This window comes from Vulpes lagopus, chromosome 16, assembly GCF_018345385.1.
Source record: "Vulpes lagopus strain Blue_001 chromosome 16, ASM1834538v1, whole genome shotgun sequence".
NCBI classification, from domain to species: domain Eukaryota; kingdom Metazoa; phylum Chordata; class Mammalia; order Carnivora; family Canidae; genus Vulpes; species Vulpes lagopus.
In genome coordinates this window covers 22,044,233-22,064,884 of record NC_054839.1, presented here as the reverse complement: position 1 = coordinate 22,064,884, position 20,652 = coordinate 22,044,233, and positions in this window count along the sequence as shown.

Genomic DNA, 20,652 nt, shown 5'->3' with positions numbered 1-20,652 from the left:
TTTGCTAAATCTCAAATGCAACTTAAGTTTATGTGTTGTATTTATTTTATTCTAGACACAGTTGGCTCTTCATATTTTAGAATATTATCTCAAATTTAAAAATCACAAAATACGTGGTATTTTTGATGACCACTTAATTTAGAAATTACCACTACATCTTTACTTCTGTCTGTTATTTGATTATATTTTTTAAAAATAAAATTAGTGGGATGTCTTGGTGCTCAAATGGTTAAGCATCTGATTCTTTTTTTAAGATTTTATTTTATTTATTTGTGAAAGACAGAGAGAGAGAGAGAGAGAGAGAGAGAGAGAGAGAGAGAGAGAATGGCAGAGACCTACACAGAGGGAGAAGCAGATGTGGGACTCGATCCCAGATCATAGGATCATGTCTTGAGCCAGAGGCAGATGCACAACCACTGAGCCACCCAGGTGTCCCAGCATACCAGCTCAGGTCTTGACTTCAGAGTTGTGAGTTCAAGCTCCACATGGAGCTTACTTAAGAATAATAACAATAAGGACACCTGGGTAGCTCAGTGGTTGAGCATCTGCCTTCAGCTCAGGGCCTGATCCTGGGATGCAGGATCAAGTCCCACATCAGATTCCTAGCAGGAAGCCTGCTTTTCCCTCTGCTTGTGTCTCTGCTTCTGTGTGTGTGTGTGTGTTTGTGTGTGTGTGTGTGTGTTTCTCAAGAATACATAAATAAAGTCTTTAATAATAATAATGGTAATAAAATAAAATGAGTGACTTCAGGCTGATATCATTAGATAATTATACAATATTTTTTTAGTTTCTCTTTCAAGAAAAAAAAATCACCTTGCCTTCATTCTGTGTACTTTTAAGGCAGTTATTTATAGGCAGTTCTTTAGTTTTAATTAATTTTATTTCTAGGCTTAAAACTTTCTTATGATTTAAATATGACTTCTCTATTCCATATATCTTGGGGACATTTGATGGGTTTAGGTACAGAAATTTTCTTTATTCTAAGAAGAGCAGAAAAGAGACACATGCAAAGCTACAATGAGTACTATCCCCAAAACACACATGTTAAAATATTAAAATGCTTAAACAGGTTGTATTATTGCTGCCAATTTACTTAGTTGAGAATTTAAAATTTTAACACAAAAGCAAGGAATCTTTGAATGGATATGAAAATATTGGGATGTATTATATATTTAACTCCATAGAAATATTACTTAGTGTGCACAAGTCATTTGATTTTACTCTTCTCAGTAAACTTGTTTTTATTTCCTGTTTTTCCTTTGTGGGATTAATTATTTCTTTAATTTTGCAAGTCTAAAAATTTGCTGCTATGTAGGTATGGGTCCAGTTTGTGATCATGTTTCCTGAAATTAGGATCTCTCTCAGTCTACATTTTTTCTTTAGGAAACATTCTTTCTATAATAGCTGATAATTCCATTTTCAATTGTTCTTTGACTTCCTCTTAAGAAACATCAATATTGGGATGCCTGGGTGGCTCGGTTGTTGAACATCACTTTTGGCTCAGGGCATAATACTGGATCAAGTTCCACATCAGGCTCCCCATGGGGAGTCTGCATCTCCCTCTGCCTCTCTCTTTCTGTGTCTTTCATGAATAAATAAATAAAATCTTTAAAAAAAAGAAGCACCAATATTTCTATATTGAATATTCATCTCTCTAACACAAACTCAATGTGAGCTTTCTCCTAGCTGTTAATTGTTGTTGTTGTTTTTAATTTGCGTTCTAAGAGAGTTGGGCCTTCACATGTATTTTATAAGATTTAAACATTTTCTTGGTGGAGGGATACAACACAGTGACACTTGGGTAGATGAAGAACTGAATTTCTTGTTGTCCATATCTCTAGGTGAGAGAAGGCTACCAGGCCAGGCCACACAAGGGTTCATCCAGTGGGCTAAGGTAACAACAGCAAGCTAGAATGGAAGGAAGCAATTTATAGATATGGTAAGTTGGGGAGGGGTAGCTCGGTTTTGGATGCTCCCGTTGGACTGGCTATTTTGAATAATTTTGCAGAGCTTAAGGTATAAAAGCTGTTCTTATCTTTCATGGTTGCCTGTCTTCCATTACTAAAGCTAAAGAGAAACATGGAATCTTAAAAGTATTTTTTACCAATTGCACACATATGCACAATATTCATACCTTTATATATTGCTGTAAAATTGAACATGTGAATAATACAGAAAATTATAAGAGAATTCATAGAAGAGAAAAAGAGTATCAATAATTTAAAGAAAACAAACCTGTCTCAGAATTCTTATTAGCAAACTGTATATTAGAAGACAATGTGCAACGCCTGGGTGACTCAGTCAGTAGAGCATCTGACTCTTGATTTTGGCTCAGATCATGATCTCATGGTCCTGAGACAGAGCCTCTTGTAGGGCTCCATGCTCAGCAGGCAGTCCGCTTAAGCCCTCTCCCTCTCCTTCTTCCTCTGCCCCTCACCCAGCTCGTGTGCTTGCATGTTCTCTTTCTCTCTCTCTCTAAATAAATAAATAAATCTTTACAAAGACAATAGAATATAGACCTTCCAAATTTTTTTTAAGGTTTTATTTATTTATTCAAGAGAGAGAGAGAGAGAGAGAGAGGGGGGCAGAGACACAGGCAGAGGGAGAAGCAGGCTCCACGCAGGGAGCCTGATGTGGGACTTGATCCCAGGACTCCAGGATCCCAGAGGAGCCTGCTTCATCCTCTGCCTATGTTTCTGCCTCTCTCTCTCTCTGGATTTTATTTATTTATTTATAAGAGATAGATAGACAGAGAGAAAAAGAGGCAGAGACACAGGCAGAGGGAGAAGCAGGCTCCATGCAGGGAGCCCGACATGGGTCTCAATCCCGGGTCTCCAGGATCACGCCCTGAGCTGGTGGTTTAGGTGGCACTAAACCGCTGAGCCACCAGAGCTGCCTCTAAAAATTTTTAAAAATTTTAAAAATTACAATATGATTACCTAATGAAACAAAATATAAATTCTGTTATCTTCATTTTCCAATGTGGATTTAAAACTTTATTTTTATTATATTTTCATCGAAGTCTTGCTCTCTTGATGACCTTTTTCTGTCATATTGAATGTTATTTTCATTATAAGCATTTGCTTATTTTTCTTTGGGATCATTTCTTGAATCCTACTGTGCCAGACCCTGTTTTCTATTAGAGCATGCGGTGTTTGTTCGTCTATTAATTTCTAATAGACGTGAATTTAATAGTGAATTAATTTCTAATTCACTAAATCTAGATGCTTTTACAGGTAGAGAAAAAAACTTTCATATAATATTTGGGAAGATATACAAAAGTAGTAAAATTTAAGAGTCAGTTCAGGAGATTTTTATTAATGTATCTAGAATTGCAAGAGTTCAAAATTTTTATTTGTTAAATTCTCTTTTCAGTGGATTTTGTGATTGAGAATCTCTTGTCTGAAATTGCATTTGTGAGTTATAATATACATTGTTATTTATCTGTGCTATTTCCTATTTCCCTTTGCCATAGATCAAAACTGATCAAAACTGTAAATAATGAAATGTTATAATAAGTGAAAAGGTTCACATAATTACATAAGTTGCACATTTTAAAGCTCTAAGAGCTAAGTCATAGAGAGCATCCTACTGCACTAGGTTAGTCTCAACATTTCTGAGAAAAGAATATTTTCTTTCATTGCATACAGTTATTGAAATCTTGTGCTCATGAGCATGTATCTGACAGGTATCTTATAAATTATAATTGCACAAAAGTTAGTTATTGTTATTTTTCTTATTTTCTCTGACACATGGGAAGTAAATATTAGATTCAGTATGATTTACTTTTAATTTGGGCAGATGATGTCCTTATTATTTATATTAAACACAAATAAATAAAAAACTAAAAGTATTCTCATCTTTCTATTGTCAGTACAGACGTTCTGGTTATTTTTACTGCCAAAATGTTTTCTAGGAACTCAATCAAAATAAATAAATAAATAAATAAATAAATAAATAAATAAATAAAATAGAAACTCAATCAGATAATGTGGGTATGTTTCAGGTTCAAAAATTTACTAGAAACTCAATCAGATAATTTGGGTATGTTTCAGGTTCTAAAATTTACTAGTTTATGTGATAAACCATTTATCTTCTGAGAGCTTTGCTTTTGTTCCTCAGAGACTTAAATAATTTCAGAGTTAGTGGAGACCTTATAATAATGTAAACCCTCATCCTCATTTTTCAAGTGAAGTAACCACAAAACAGAGGGTAAATTGAACTAATCAAATGTGACAGCATTAATTTGAGCCAAAGCAACCCATCCTTTGATCCTTGCGTATTTCATGGTTTAGTGTCTCCTGTTCCATAATTGTACTGAGGTGGAATATAGAAAAGAATTATTTGGAAGCCATAACATGCTTTATAATGTGAAAATTTATTTGTATTAATATTGATGAAATTTGATATTCCAAAAGAGAATTTTACTTCATAGTAGCATTTCTTCAATATTGTAATTATTCTGATCTACCCCAATCAAGTGAATATTTGATATTTTAATATTACCAAGATGAAAGCAAATTTTGGAGAGAAATTTTACATCATTAGGTTAAAAAAAATCTTATAAGAAACAACTTCAGAGCTGTAGTGTTATCTGAATACACTTCACTTATTGCATGGATAGTAATCCATGTTAATAAATGATGGTCCTAGAAACTCACCTACAATTTCTCAGGAAAGACTATTACAGCCATCCACATATACAAATAGATAGTGAAAAAAAAATCCTAAAACTTCTAAGTATAATGATAAACACTGAATATACCTAAAATTTCCACAGCCATATTTAAATATGAATAAGAGTAAAATGGATTGTAAATTACTGATGGATAGAGTTCATGTTGAAGATGAACTCTCATATTTTCAATGCATATTTAAAACTTTTAAGGAAATCTACAGGCTGAATATCCAGCTATAAATATCATATCTGACTTGTGTAAGGTGGCAACTGCTGATTTTTTAAAAATTGTCTTTTAACAAGCAGACCGTTTTTTCTGTTGGAAAAGCATTTTCTTCTAGCATGTATTCTGTATGCTTCATTTCCTCTTTTATACATTTTCAACAAAAGTGACCCAGATGTGGAAATTTTAGCATCATTTATATATAATACATATATACATATATAAGCATAAATTAATTGCTGACATGGCAAATAATTTATAATTTATATTCACACTTTCTCTATTTTAGTGTATTCTATACACATCATTCTTTTATCTTACCAAGAAGATAATTAACAATTCAGGACTGTTTAATCATAATATATAAATCATATTTGTGTGTGTATGTGTGTGTGATTTCTCAATGTGTTGAAAATACATATTTTCCAAAATAATGGATTATTTAAAGCATTTTCTAAGCACAGCAAGCTAAGAAAGTAAAACTTTCCGGCAGGTTTATAATTTAAAACACACAAACCAAAAAGGCTTTAACAGTTTACAGAGAGTTTGAAAAACGTACATTCAATCAAAAGCCTAATTCTACTACTACTTACCACAGCAACATATGTTCAATGGCTAATTCTTATGCCAACTGACTTTTTCCAAATGTTACTGGGGCTTTTGAAAATGTTCAGGGCTCTTTTATGTTTAGAATTTTTGGAGAATTTAGACATGAAAAGACTATTCATTCCATGGCTGCCCATACGTTTTAAAAAGAGAAGAATAAAAAAAGGAAAGGAGAAATTCGAAGCATAGCATCCTAATGTGTGATAAACAGATCTTTGGTTTCAATTGTTTTTACTCCCTCTCCACTCCTCACTCCAATCCATCCCAGATCTTGGCTCAGTTGACAGAAAAGTTTGTGTTGTTTTGGCATAGAAAAGAGTAATCTTTCACAAATACATGCCTATATAAGAAAGTAGATCTTGTCATTCATTTTCTATTCATTTATTGCATAGTTCTCTGTGCCAAGCACTGTCCTGGGGCTAGAATGATATCAAAAGAACAACACCAATAAAAATATCAGGTCTTTATTCTCCTGAAATTTACTATCCGGTAGGGAAGATGAACATTAATTAAATATTCACAAAAATGCATGTAAAATTAGAACTGAGGAAAGGTTTTGAAGGGTAAGTGAATATTCCAATGCTAGTGTAAAGGTATTTGAACAAAGAGTCAAAAAAGAAGGGTTTCTTAAAAAAGTAATAACTGATCTTGGTTTTGAGACCAAAGTGGGAGTTAAGTAGGTAAGGAGCAAAGCAGAGTTTAACCAGGTGGGAGGATAGGCAAGAGCCTATGCATGAGTATGTGCCACCTTTTCTCCCACCTGTCCCCTCCTATTATGTCTACTCCAAATATTACTGAAAATTTTCTCTCATGTTTGCTGAAGATGTTCTGACTGATACTTCTTTTAAAATATGAGGAGAGAGTTCAGATGTTTCTTAGACATTGACATTTCTAAATGTTATTACCGATACTCAGCTTTTCCACTTAGGATGTGACATTTTAAATATATTATTGACATAAATTTGTGTTTCTTGAATTATTTTATTTAATATTCTCTAAACTGAAAATCAAGAGGTAAAAGTTAAGAAATTCTATTGGTTACATCTAATTTAATAGAACACGCTCAGTTAAAATAGATTACTTCATAGACATAGATGTCAATATCCTGACGGATAATGTATCTCTAATTCACAAGTTTAATTGAGGCTTGGGATTAAAAAAATGTGATGCCAAAAAAAAAAAATGTGATGCCAAACATAAATTATGTCTAGATGAAGAGCTGTAATTCCTTGTTTTTTTCTAACAATTTCTTATCAAGATATATGTATATTCTTATATAGTAACAAATCATTTGATACGTGAAAATAACTTCAGTACTGAGTTTCTTAGACATAGCTTCTCAAAGTCATTATCGATAATGTTAAGATGTATTTTATTATGAACAATATGAATATTAGTTAAGAGAGCAAATTATTTAAATTTTAGAGTTTCTGTTTCTTCATCTATAATTATAACAAAGAATAGTTATAATATAGCCATATTTATATTACAAATTATATTTAATATTTTACTTAGTTTTATACTTTAAACATATAATAAATATATATTTTATATGCAATATAGTTACAAAATGCTGCAAAGAGATTAAATTATATCAATGATTTTTAAATCTTATTGTAGAATATTTTCTGCCAAAAATAAGTTCTCATATTTGTAAACTGATATAGCAAATATAGATTATGGAATGTTTCTAAACTCAAAGATTTAGTAATATACCTGAAAGTCTTCTGGATTATTTTTATCTCTATCATCACATTTTCAAAACCCAAATTTCTAATAGGAAATAAAAGTAAATAAAAGTAGGTTATTTTTAGGGAGAAAAAGTTGCTTCAAATTATTCCCTGTTGATCTCAAGTACTTAACACAGTTTCTACAATGTCTAACATTCTCCCAAGGAATAACTACTACCCTGAGCTCTTTACACAGTAACATCATGATCTTTTTTAGCAAAAAGCAATAGACTGTGATTATTGAGGTATTATTTCCCATGAGTCCTCAATAAGATGCACTAGAGAAAGCTAATCAGTAGTTTCGTCTGTTTCTTATTATCAACATGATAGTATGATGCATGGAAATGTACAGGTTTCTTATGGGGAGAAAAGTGACATTTCTTTTTGGAAAAAAGAATCCACCTAAATTATTTTAAAAGGTTCTCAGTTTAATTTATAATTTTTAAGCTATAAAATTACTTTTGAAGAAAATAGGTTATATTGACAAGTAGTATTTCAACTCATGTAAAACCCAAGTCACAGACTTCAAGACTGGGTTGTGGAGATAAACCTGAGATAACTCAAAAAAAAAAAAAAAATCAAGTGATGATTTATTTGGAATGATCATCCTAAAATGTTAGAAAAATATAGTAAAAACCATATGTTTCTACTGAATTAGGGTCATCCTAAAATGTTAGAAAAATATAGTAAAAGCCGTTTGTTTCTACTGAGTTAGGGTACTGTGTGCTGTGGACTGAGGAAGGATAGAATAAGAGAAGTATATTTTGGGATTTATAAATTAACGTGAGAGCAAAAATGAGACAATGGTCAGAATCTCTCATAGAAGTTAAATCATATAACCATTTGAGAGGTACAATAAAAGATAAATGAATTAGTAGTATTACAAAATAAATGTTCCTAATTTTAACAATAAAATATCCTGTGGTCATTTACACATTACATTTTACAGAAAAAATTTTTAGAATGTTTTCACTGTAAAGTAGTAGCCCCAAAATTGAAACTCTATAAGCTCTGGAGATGACAGGTCTGGATTTAAACCTTGGTTTCTGAATGTACGAATTATGTGACTTTAGAAAATCACTGAGCTTCTCTGCATCTCAGTTTTCGGAAAATAATATAAAATTTAGGGTGTGATTATCACTATTAGCTATATGTATAATAGAGCACTGGTACAATTTTGATCTTAAATGTGATCTACACTGTCATTTTCATATTCTTTGAAAATGCACCAGAATTACACCTCTAGTTTACTGAGGAGACAACAAAGCTTCAAACACTTTGTCACCTCCTCCAAAGTTATCTACCAGTTTCCCTCTCTCCTGACTTCTAAACAGTTGACCATAGAACTCTTCTAAAAGGCCTGTGAGGCATTATAGAATTTATGATGGTATTTCCAGGTTTGGGATGGAGGGGGTAGGTGTAGCATACTAAGATTGAAAGAAATACTCCAGTGAAATTGAGTATGTGTGATGTATTTTCTTTTTCTGTAAATTTATTTTTTATTGGTGTTCAATTTGTCAACATATAAAATAACACCCAGTGCTCATCCCGTCAAGTGCCCACCTCAATGCCTGTCACCCAGTCACCCCCACCCCCCACCCACCTCCCCTTCCACCACCCCTAGTTCGTTTCCCAGAGTTAGGAGTCTTTCATGACTCTATTTTCTATGTGAATTCAGGAAGGAACCAAAGTCATCCATCATTAGGATTGGCCAGTGATAAAAATGACACACTTTAGAAAAATAAGAAACATTAGACCACCACCTGTCAAAGTGCGGCTCACAGATCCCTGAGTGTCTTTTAAATATTCTGTATGACAAAATGCTAGGTACACACATAAAGGACTTCTGCTACATATTAAAATATAATGGATGAGTTGAAGGAAAACATTTGCACTAAAGTTTTTGTTGTCAGCTGAACTAGCTTAGCTGTTCTTTAAATGTAGTGACATTTTTATTTTTATTTTTTATTTTTTCATAGTTTAATTTTTTTACTAATAATAAATTTATTTTTTATTGGTGTTCAATTTGCCAACATACAGAATAACACCCAGTGCTCATCCCATCAAGTGCCCCCCTCAGCGCCCGTCACCCATTCACCCCCACCCCCCCGCCCTCCCCCCCTTCTACCACCCCTAGTTCATTTCCCAGAGTTAGGAGTCTTTATGTTCTGTCTCCGTTTCTGATATTTCCTACCCATTTCTTTTCCCTTCCCTTCTATTCCCTTTCACTATTATTTATATTCCCCAAATGAATGAGAACATATAATGTTTGTCCTTTTTTAATTGAAAGAATAACTTGTATAAACTGTGGTTATTATGAGTTAAATAATTGGCAGATACTTTCTCCAAAATGAGTGAAGTCTTTCACAAAAGAAAAAAAAAACATATTATAGTATTTGCTGGCAATAATAAAATTTTAACTTTCAAAAAGAAACCAGAACGCTAGAAATCATATCCTCTACTGTAAGCTAACCAGCTTTCCAATCCTTGCATGCTTTCTGAGAGTTTGGTAGCCCTATCAGCTATGGATTTTTGACTCTGTATATTGAAAAGATGTTACAAAACTATATATGAGTATATAATCCTTTCAATGTGCAAGACAGAGCAATGGATTTGAAGGTAACAGCATACAAGAAAAGTTGATTGACATGGTTTCAGATTTTTCAATGCCACTAACCCTAAAGAAACTGTAACTTGTTGAGTATCCTCAGTCATCTGAAATCCCATTGTAAATATCCCTCCCTTATCCAAATATATGTCTGTGTGAGACTGAACTCTTCATCTCCTTCAGACAAAACTTCAAATTACAACAAATTGAATGCAGAAGTAATTATGAAAATAATCATCTAATTAGCCAGACATTAAGAAGATCTCCAAAAATGGAAAACACAGTCATCTCACTACACTATTTTGTCTTGGAAAATACAGTTGTTTTTCACAGAGAATGTCATTTATCTTAACATGTGTTTATTATTGTCATTTTAGATGAATTAACTTTTCTTTCAAATATGGTTTCTAATATGTAAATAGATAAGTAGGCATAACACATATAAACAAAAGTGCTTTGGTATCCCCAATGATTTGTAAGAGATTGTAAGGAGGAAAGTTTGAGAACTATCCTTCTAGGTCAGTGTTGGCAATTTTTTTTTCCTGCAAAGGGGCAGATAGTATATATTGTAGGCTTTTCAGGCCATAAAAAATCTCTGTTGCAGTTATTCAGTTCTGCAGTTGTGCAGAAGCAGTCATAGATAATACATAATCTGATGAATATGGCTGAGTTCTAATAAAAACTTCTTTACAGAAACAGGTGATAGGTTGAAATTGGCCCACAGACTATAGTTTGCCAGGCTTTACTCTAAATGACTAGACTTCATTTAGACTAGAAGATGTAGGGATAAAGATATTCAGAAAACACAAAAACTTACTGTGCTCCACAGAGCATTAAGGGAGGTTTACTGATAGAACTGGGTTGAAGAAATCTTTGACAAATGATAAAAGACAGAGTTACTTACTGCTTAGTCAATTATTCAACAGACATTTATAAAGAATTTCCTGAATTCCTCAGTCTAGTTCTGAGGTTGACCCTCCTTTCTCCTGGAGGCAAAGCATGTAGAAGTATCAATTCAAAAATGTAAATCACATAATTACTCCACCATTTGCTGGGCCATGGACAAAAGCAACATCAAAACACAAGACAATAGAATAACACACATTAAAAAAGAATATTTCTCAAAAGGTCTTCATGAATCCTTATGATGAAAATTGCAAATGTATTAAAAAATACAAAAATGTTTCAGTAAATGGTGACTCCTACTTTGGCTGTACCTTTTTAGAACTGTCGTATTTTGTATGATGAACATATATTATCAATATCATAATAAAAAATATGGACAATCTAGAAGTCAGTGTCACCTTTAACAGTAAAGCAGGAGATATATTCTCTCATATATAAAAGGATGATTTCTTAAAAAAATGATATCTTTCACTATTATTAATAAAAATAGTTTTATAAATTCGGTACATATAATACAGAAAATACTAAAAGTAAGCCTAACAAATAAAAAGAGCAAGGTAACAAAAATTTTAGCAGAACAAAAATGTGCCATAAGAATTATTTTTAAAAATACTTTGAATCTTTCACCCAGAAACCTCACTTCTAGGAAATAATCAAACAAATATTTTTAAAAAGTGTTTATTGCTCTATTATTTTCTGGTATTTATAGCAGTAAGGAAATTGACAGAAACCAAATGTTCAACAATAGTGTAATATTTAAATTGTGATCTCTACTCATTATCACATTATTTCCAATTACATTACTTCTTTAAAAAAAACATTCCAGCCAAGTTTTTGTGGCAGATTTCTACTTCTTGTCAAGATCACCGATGAATCCTGCTTCCCCATTGTTAAATCCTGTCATCTAATCCAGTTCTCATCTTTCCTATGACTTTTTAGCACCATCAGTTCTGCCACAATAGTTCTTTCCTCCTTCTTGATTATAGTTACTTCTGGGAGGCAAACAAAGCACCACCTCTCTTGCTTTAACCACTGACTCTACCTGTTGTTTCCTCTGCCAGCTCCTCCTCTGCTGGGTTACATCTCTACTTTAGAAAACCATACAGCTTAATTTTTGGTCCCCTTCTCCTCTTTATTTACATTTTTTCTCCTGGTGATCTCATCTGGTTTCATGACCTTAAATATCATCTATATGCCAGTGGCTGCCAAATTCTTTCTCTAGATTCTGACCTCTCTCCTGAACTTCTGACTCATATATTTAAACTGTCTTTTTGACACATTACTTTGATGGTAAATAGACATCTAATTTAGTTATCCTGAACTGTTCTCCAGACCTTTCTCCCAACAATGGGAGGGACTCATGTGTAACCAGTGTAGATAGCCTTATAGCCTGAGTCTGGAGAGACACAGTGGCTCATGTTGAGCCTGGTAATCTGTGTTTACAAGTTACTCATTTTTTTAGAAAAGCATCAACACTCTTTTAATTTTTAAAAAAGTAAAGTATATGGAAAAATTAGAAAATAATATTTCTTATAAACCACTGAATTTGAAAAGAATTAATATTTTTTCTATATATCCTTCAGATCTCTTTAAAAACAGGAAGATAATCTTTTTTAAGAAATATTTTACCTGTTTATTTGAGAGAGAGAGAGAACAAACGAGTGGGGAAAGGGGCAAAGGGAGAGAGAGAAGCCTCCCTGCTGAGGGGAGACCCAGGGCTAGATCCCGGGACCCTGAGATCATGACCTGAGGGCAAACACTTAACCAACTGAGCCACCCAGGTGTGCCAGGAAGAGAATCTTACAGCTACAACTGATCTTTCTCTTTTCACTCCATCCTTTCTACTCTTTTTCTCTTCTTTGTGCCCCTGTGCCTCCCCACTCCTCTCTTTTTCCTTCTCTGCCTTTCTTTCTATTAATCTAGTGTTGATAAAAATAATTTCTATGTGTTAAAATAGAAACAAAACAGTGGTAGAGTTTAAATAAAATAATTGATACGATCATATTTATATTACAAAAAAAATCACTTTAGCTATGAAAGTCAAATTGGGAAAGTGGTAAATTGCATGTGTGTATTTTATTTAGGAAGCTACCGCTTTATCACATAGCTGTGAGATAATTTGTCACAGATATGGAAGGAAGTAAACAGATGTAAGAAATATTTAGAGTATAAAAATAATCTAATTTGGTGATTGATTAAATATTGATGATTAGTGAGGTGTAAATGCTGGGAAAGACACTAGGATTTTCCTTTTGCATAGAAGCATCACGTGGAATATACAGAGTATGGGCATTAAGATTGGGTGGAGCAGGTTGCTTATACAATATCCTCCCAAATTGCTTGCTGTGGCCCTAGAAGGTGACTAAGAGATGACTCTTTTGGAAGGAAGGTAGCTTTGCATATCACCTACCTTTTCCTTTCCTACCAGGTTACAATCATGATCTGAAGTGAAGCCTTATAATATAAGAGTAAAACATGCTAAGCTCTTCATTGCCTCACTGGGTATAGGAGGAAAAACAATCTTTTTCATAGAATTATTTTCACATGTTTTTCCCCCAAAAGTAAACAAACTTTAATTTTGTTGGAGGAGACGGTAAATATTTTAAATTACAAAAAAAAAAGGGGGGGTGCATTTGTATATAAAATGCAATTTCAAATTTCTCCATGCCTGTGAGTGCATCTATAAATAAAATATGCCTCAATAATATAAATGATTATCACTTGGTTAAGGGATTTCAGTTCATTGTTGCTGTCATTAATTTTTCTTTATTAAAAAAATCCCTAAATTAGTGTTTCCATTATAATTAGAATAAAAATAGGTTGTGTTAAATTCCTAGCTACATTTGTATTATTTCTGTGACCATGGGCTATTTCACTAGTCTCCAAGCCCTAGTGAGTTAGGGACAAACAGAGTGAGGCAGGGCTAGGTAGGAGGCCATGGAAGTAGGCTCACAAAAATCCCCAAAATGCTGAGGTGTAAGGAAACCAGAGATAAGGGGACAAGCCAGATAGCCCTGCCCTAAAGTGTGGGTGGGGAGGGTGTCTTGTCATTTATGACCAACAAAGAAAAAACAGACCCCAAAGAAGAAGTAAGCCATTAAAGATGTTATCACCAGTCCTAAATCAAGACAACACAAGAATCTCAAGGCCACAAGCTTCCCATTTAATTTTCACTAAAATACTGACACTACAAGCCCTCAGTGGCAACCCTGTCAGGACCCCTCTGCTCCTGAGAGCTTTTTCTGTATCTTTACTCAATAAACGTCTATCCTTTTACTCACTCCGCTATATTCGCGGGATTCATTCTTCGACTCCGTGAGAAAACAACCAAGCTCTCCAGGATCACTAGGATATTTATCTGTAATTAAGGACAATAATATTTGTATCACATAATTGTTTTGAGGGATTATTTAGATCCTACATGTAAAGCACGTATCTATACTGGCTTATGAATACACTCCCTGATAATCACTGCTATCTCTGCTGTTTGCTATTGTTATTACTGTTATTATATTAGTTATTATATTAATGCCATTAGTATTCACATTTTTAAGTTAAGATTTTATTTATTTATTTGAGAGAGAGTGAAAGAGAGCAGGAGCTGGGCAGGGCCGGTGGGAGCAGAGGGAGAAGCAGCCTCCCCACTGAGCAGGGACTCCATCCCAGGACCCTGAGATCATGTCCAAGGCTGACACTTAAACAGCTGAGGCACCCAGGTGCTTATTATTCAAATTTTTAATATGACTTTGTCTTCTTATTCTATTTTTTTTTAATTTTTATTTATTTATTTATGATAGTCACACAGAGAGAGGAGAGAGAGAGACAGAGACACAAGCAGAGGGAGAAGCAGGCTCCATGCACCGGGAGCCTGACGTGGGATTTGATCCCGGGTTTCCAGGATCGCTCCCTGGGCCAAAGGCAGGCGCTAAACTGCTGCGCCACCCAGGGATCCCTGTCTTCTTATTCTAAAACTTAACTAGGAAGTCTGAAGTGTTTGAACCAAGAATTAGATAAAATCACAAGATAAATATGTGCTTCTATATGAGATATGAGAGGAAGGTGATTTGAAGCAATTTGGTAGGTAAAACATTGAAAGATCATTTAAATATTAAGCCTCACAGGTATATTTGATGTATATTGCAAAATATCAAGAGACATTTTATGGTAAACACAAATTTTCAAAGCTATCTCATTTGTAGTAGTCTGAAACTGCACAATCCACACATTAACCCCCCCTTTTATAATGTGTGTAATATAGTTTTTGCAGCTATCTTCCTAAAGTAAAGTTATGATCAAGTTACTTCCTTACTTTGATAACATTTTCTATCACTTTCAATTTTCCATAGAATAAAACCAAATTCTTCAGTGTGGAGCTTGATTTCCTCCAGCTCAACTAGCTTTTAGTGCCATTTCTTTCACTATACTTAACTCTACATGCTTTTTGCTTCCATTATAAAAGCCCTGTATGCCTTGGCTAACATGATTGCCTCCTAAAATATCACCACCACGTCCTCCTAATCTTTGCTTGTCAAAAATCTTACTTGTTCTTCAAGATACAGATCAAATGTTACTTCTTTTTCCAAACAGTCCCAGATTTCCCCACTGTGGTAATAAATACCCAAATTCCAATGGTCTTTTTTATTTGGTTATTGTGATATGTATTGTGTATCTATTTTACCTTAACAAAGGTACATTCTTTCTTTAACCTCATTCTAAGCTACTTAAAGGTGCCCCTTCCATCCAGTGCAAACATGCATGCTGTTTTGCATATTTAGTCCCACAATTAGAGTTTGTTAAATTCTTTTCATAAGTGATTTACCCACTTACTCTATCAAAGTAAGTTCTTTCATCTTCATAATGAGGGAGTTGGAGATTATCTCTAATGCTCCTTCCAAATTTAGTGTAACATCATGGAAACAGTGAGCTGTCCTCTCTCCAAACAAGAACTGGGTAATAAGATTGCCTCTGAGAGCTAAATCACAACACAATAGATGTAATTAGCCATCTGTTGGGAGTAACTCAAACTGTCTCTAAATGTATTACTGAAAAGTTTTGGAATTCCTAAGTCCCCCATCAAAGTGGCCTGTAATCATCTCGGGATGCAGTACTGGAATGGAGCAGTAATTTAAGTAGAAACTTCATAAAATCTGTGTGGAGAAAGGCAGTCCATACTTTCTGCAACTAGGTAAACCCAAAGAGTCAAATCTGGACAGAGTGGATAGAACTTTTGAGAACAAGCTCATGAATTAAACCCATTTGATTCTAAGGGCTATTATTATCAGCATGGACAAATTTTTCCATTCTTCTTCTTTTTTTTAATTTTTTTTATTTTATTCTCACCAATGCAGTTGGATTTTCATACAGATTTTCATAAAAGATACAATAATGATGGCAATACTACCACAACCATTTCAGTTAGCGAAGGAATATTTATATTCCAGAAGCTGAATATGCAACGAGAATAAAAGTAAACCTCTGCTTGAAAATTCAGAAAAACATTTGAAATCTCTCTCCTGCATCACCTCAAACACATAAACACTGGCATTTACCATATGGCAGAACAGTCTTGAATGGCCAGATAGTTGCTTTAAAATAATTATCTTTGGTTTCTTCTGCTTTATCCAGGTAGTTACTTTTAGCCAGGTCTTCATAATTTCCTTCAATCAAAATGCTGAAATTATACCTGTAATTCTGAGAGTGTCTCCAAAAGTGGAAATTGTAATTGACTGTATAATTTGTCTATGAAGAGAAAAAAGATAATTTTCTTGAAGATAGACGTCAAAATCTGCCCTCTTACTATTCACCTTGGGGTTTCTAAGGGCTATATACACAAGTTCAAAGCAAGTTCAAAACATACTCATTTTGGAAAAGCTAGAGACATACATTTTTTCTTGGCCAAACAAGGAAACTAATGACACTCAAATTGGCTGTAAATCCAATTGTTGTACATAGCTTCTGTTTGGGAAAATATTCTAAAATCTGTAGCATTGTTCATGTTATAATGAAATTTATGCTATGTTTCTTGTGTTAAATAAAGAGTATTCTGGCTTATAGGTTTGCTATGAATGTATAAATAATAGCACCAGAGAGTTATGAAATCAATATCTTGGATTTACTATCAATAATTTTAGATAAAAAATATTGTTTGAAGACTAGTGTCTGGGACATGGTATAGAATCAATATTTCTTGATGAAGGGATAAATGTGAGATTTTTTCTACTATAACATGCTCATACCATGAGATAATAAAATTACCCCTAAGAAATTATTTTGCAATAAATGAGGAAACTGAATTTTAGGAAGAAAAAGTTCCAAGTATCCAGCCCTAGGAAAACCAACTATGAAGTGGGAGAGTGGAGTCTCAAGACCAGATTAGCTGGATTCAGAGCCTACCTTCTTTTCCCAATGCCTATGTATTTAGAATTACTCCTTTTCCCCTTCCAAATCTTTATTTCAATATTGTTTTAAATAAAACTGCTACTAGAGAATAGTAATTAACAAATATCTTTATACCTATTCAGGCTGCACCATAAACTGCAGTAAATTCACTTTTCTAACAATGCAAGATTGATAGAAAGTATGCAAAATTAAGCCACATCCGACCTAAGTCTCTTCTGACATAATTTTTGATCACTGATTTATGACATATGTAGTTATATATCTTAGTCTTACCTCTGTCATTATCATCACCATCTTGTCTTACATGTATTAATTGTATACATTTATAATCTATAAGGTTATAAATTTGGCTTTGTTTTTGTTTTTATTTTGCATGGAACCCAACATGGGCCTTGAACTCACAACCCTGGGATTGAGAGCTGGACACTTAACAGAATGAACCACCCAGGTGCCCCATTAGGTTATAAGGTTTTTACAGCCTATGAAAAAATTTCACAGGCATTTGGCATAATTCCTACAATAACCATGGTTCAGAAATATAATTGCCATTTTATGGATAAATTTGAAGCAGAAGAGCTAGGTTCTTGTCTCATGGTGTTGAAGAATCATTCTCACAAAGGAGTAAAGTGATATAAGTTTATTAGGTACAGAAAAAGCTCTCAAGAGTGAGAGGGGTCCCAACAGGATTGACAATGTGGGCCTCTACTGACAGTCTTTTATTTAGAACTGACAAGGGTGGGACACCTGGGTGGGTCAGCAGTTGAGCATCTGCCTTTGGCTCAGGGTGTGATCCCGTTTTGGAATCTAGTCCTACATCAGGCTCCCTATGAGGAGCCTGCTTCTCCCTCTGCCTCTCTCTCTTTCTCTCTCTCTCTGTGTCTCTCATGAATAAATAAATAAAATCTTAAAAAAAAAAAAAAAGAACTGACCAGGGAGCTTGTGGCCTTATCATTTTCTCGATGTCCTGGTTTGAGTAATGACTGGTGATAACATCTTTAATGGCTTCCTTATAAGTCTGATTGTTCTTTGTTGGTCACAGCCATTGTCATTAAAGCACATGCATGCACACACACACCATCCTCCCCACCCACACCTAGGGCATGATGGTCTGGTTTGTTCCCTTATCTCTGGTTTCCGTACATCTCAGTATTTTTAGGATTTCCATGAGCCTGATCCCATAGCTCCCTATCTATCTCTCCCTACCTAGCCTGCCTGTCCCTTACTAAATTTTGAGATTCAGAGAATTTAAGACATTCGACTAAGATTTAAATTAGGTTCTATAGGGTTTTAGAAACTTGGCTCCCCACATACCTACTGCCTCCATTTGTGATTCAAGAAATACATAATGGTACCATTTTATAACCTTTCTCAAAAGACCAGCAATTAAAATCTCAACATTTGCCTTTTTTTAAGAAAATATTTTATTTATTTATTCATGAGAGACACAGAGATAGAAAGAGAGAGAAAGAGAGAGAGAGAGAGAGAGAGAGAGAGAGAGAGAAAGAAAGAAGGAGAGAGAGGCAGAGACACAGGAAGAGGGAGAAGCAGGCTCCATGTAGGGAGCCCGATGTGGGACTCGATTCTGGGTCTCCAAGATCAGGCCCTGGGTTTGAAGTTGGCACTAAACTGCTGAGCCCACTAAACTGCCCAGCCCACTAAACTGCCCTAACATTTGCCTTTTTATGGGAAGGTGGATTTGGATGCTAAGTGGACTGCTTAAAAGATTAGCCATTTCATAAAAGCATGAAAAATCTCCTAGGCCTGCCATGAATGACCTTTCTTAATTCTCTTTTTACATTGCCTATGCTTTTCCAAGCTCTAGCTATATTTTGAATCATCACATATACTATTTCTTCCTCTGAATTTTAAAATTTCGTTGCCTTTGCATTTTGGATGTCACAAAGTCAAAACCAAGTTCTAATTGGTTTTATTTTGAGTCTTGACCCACTCAGATGGGAGTGCAATAAAGCAAACCTATCTGAAGAGTATCATTATTTATTATTGCTAAACCACATAAAAAATGAAACTGAGGAAATCTGATTTAAAAACAGTTATTGAGTACCTATTAAGACAAATGATTTGTGCTAGATGTTTTCAACAAACAAAACTAATGATTTCAATTGAAGGGTGGTAGAATGCCATCCTAAAATATGACACTTTGGCATAAGGATTATGTTGATCTGAAGGTAATTGAGAAGAAGAAGATATGAGAAAATCTCTCTGCTTTCCCCTATTTGTCTAAAAGTGGCACATAAATCTATAAGGGTGTCCATCCTCTTCACTCTACCAAAAGAACAAGTATTAATACCTGGAGACAACTTTAAACCATTATCAGTGAAGAAGGCACCCATTAAAATCTGCATAGTAAATTAACCCTAGAGTTCTTTGCCATGGTTTTCCTGGGAATCATACCATAACTGGCCTCTCCCATCCCTTTCTTTCTATTTTATTTAGCTAAAGATGGTATTTAAGCCAGAGTTCCCAACCACTTCTGAGTATTACTCATTTTCCTCAGGATATGTATGTAAAGTATATATGTTAATAAACTTGTTTGTTTTTTCTCTTGTTCATCTTTTATTATAGGGATCTCAATAAAGAACTAAGAATATGAAGTTTAAATCTTCTTCTACACAATCTTCATAAAGTATATATTTCACTTGGAGATTTAATAGAGGTGTGTATCTCTTACTGGAACAGCATACTAATGAGAGAATGGGCTGGCAGTTGCTATATTCCTTCAGAGAAGATTACCAACCATTTATGCTTTAGTCATGCATTAGTCACGAATGAGTATGGCTGTATAAAAAGGATTTGAATAGACATTTCTCCAGAAAAGACATACAAATGGGCAGGAAATGGAGAGATCGGAACTCTTGTTGGTAGAAATGCAAAATGCTGCAGCCAGTGTGGAAAACAATATGGGGGTTCCTCAAAAAATTAAAAATGGAAGTACCATATAGCCTAGCAATTCTAGAACTTCTAGGTTTTTATCCAAAAGATTTGAAAGCAGGATCCTGAAGAGATATTAGCACTCCCCTGTTTTTTGAAGCATTATTCACAATAGCCAAGGTAAAAACAACCTAAATATCCATCAATAGATAAAGAAAATGTGGTATATATATATATACAATGAGATATTATTCAGTCATAAAAAAGAAATACCTGCTTTATTTACAACAACACAGATGAACATGAAGGGCATTATGTTAAATGAAATAAGTCAGACAGAGAAAAGACAAGTGCTACAAGGTATTGCTTATATGTGAAATTGAAACAAACAAATGAGTCAGACTCAGAATGAGAGAATAGAATGATGGTTTCCAGTGGTTGAGGGGGTGGGGGGAATGAAAAGGTATTGGTCAAAGGCCACAAAGTTTTAGTTAAGCAAAATGAAAAAGTTCTTTGAGACCTGCTTACAACACTGTGACTACAGTTGACTACATAATATTATACACTTAAAAATTGTTACGGGGATAAATATCATGTTAAGTGCTCTTACCAC